Below are 1,186 nucleotides of genomic sequence, written 5' to 3' on the forward strand. Positions count from 1 at the left end.
TAAAATTAAGACAGGATATAGAGATATAGAGCAAGGCATAAGCAAGTAAAGGTATAGGCACCCTTTAAAGGGGGGAAGTTAATAGGAAAATGGCAAGAGTAAGGGGAGGCAATTAATAGGGCAATCTATTTGGGACGGATGTCTAAACTTCGATAAGATATCTTGCCGAACCAAGTTAGAAGGGTCCGGAAGCCATCAATAATTGAACGGAAGCCAGAATGCTATATAAGGCAGCGCTAAGAAGTTTGTGACGAGGTCTTGAACAAGATAACACTAGAAGGCGACTGCGTACAAAAACAAAAGAGTGTAACCATGGAAGGATACCGAATAACTCAAGAGACACTACGAAGGAAAATAACAGTATGCTAGACCAAAAGCCAAAATGTTGGTTATAAAGTTAGTCGTAAATGACATTGCAATAGATAAATAACCAAAGAAAAAGGAATAGAAAGCCTCATATGGTAGAAAATGAGAAGAACCCAAAGTGAATCGAGGATAGGGAAGCTTATATGTCAAATTCCTTTAAAGCTATGCCAGCTAATAATAGACAAAACTCAAAGCGGCTCCAAAGGTCACTATATGAATGAACTTTAGCGCTACTTAGTAGCCCACCCTAATGAATGGGTGTGTACAGAAAGGGGGGAATATAATAGGAGAAGTTAAATCAAAATGACCAAAAAAAAGAAGCGGGCATGGTCATAGTGGAACTAAAGGCCTACATCGATACGTGTTGCAAGATAACAGAGGAAAGGACAAGGCAAAATATAAAGACTCGCGAGACAATGCTGAGGTAAATCTGGAGCTAAGTTGAGTGCCCCACACCTCATTGCATGGATTATCATGAAGCGCGACCTGAGGAATTCTTAGGGAGGTTACCCATCCCAGTATTACTCTCGCCCCAGCACGCTTAACCTCAAAATTCTGATGGGACTTAATGCGTTAGTGCTGGTATGATCACGCAAGATGGAAGAATCGGAACTAGCGGCAGAGGAACGACATAAGATTATGTTCCGGGAATACTATACGTTACGTTGAGGGTATTGTAAGAAGTATTTAAGCAAGACAAGAAGGATTAGCTAACTACTAACTGACGATGCACTCAAATGCCACAGCTCTTCAACATAGAACCAGTTAATTAGAGAAAAACCGCAGAATGACTATATGGGCCAGTGGGCAAGGGAATTTC

General features: G+C 40.9%; 1 pseudogene; it reads right to left on the minus strand.

Annotated features, from left to right (window-relative positions):
* Positions 1-842: 842 nt before the first annotated feature.
* On the minus strand, positions 843-962 carry LOC129888040 (5S ribosomal RNA; annotated as a pseudogene).
* Between the last annotated feature and the right edge of the window lie 224 nt (positions 963-1,186).

The sequence above is a fragment of the Solanum dulcamara genome, chromosome 4, assembly GCF_947179165.1.
Source record: "Solanum dulcamara chromosome 4, daSolDulc1.2, whole genome shotgun sequence".
NCBI classification, from domain to species: Eukaryota; Viridiplantae; Streptophyta; class Magnoliopsida; order Solanales; family Solanaceae; genus Solanum; species Solanum dulcamara.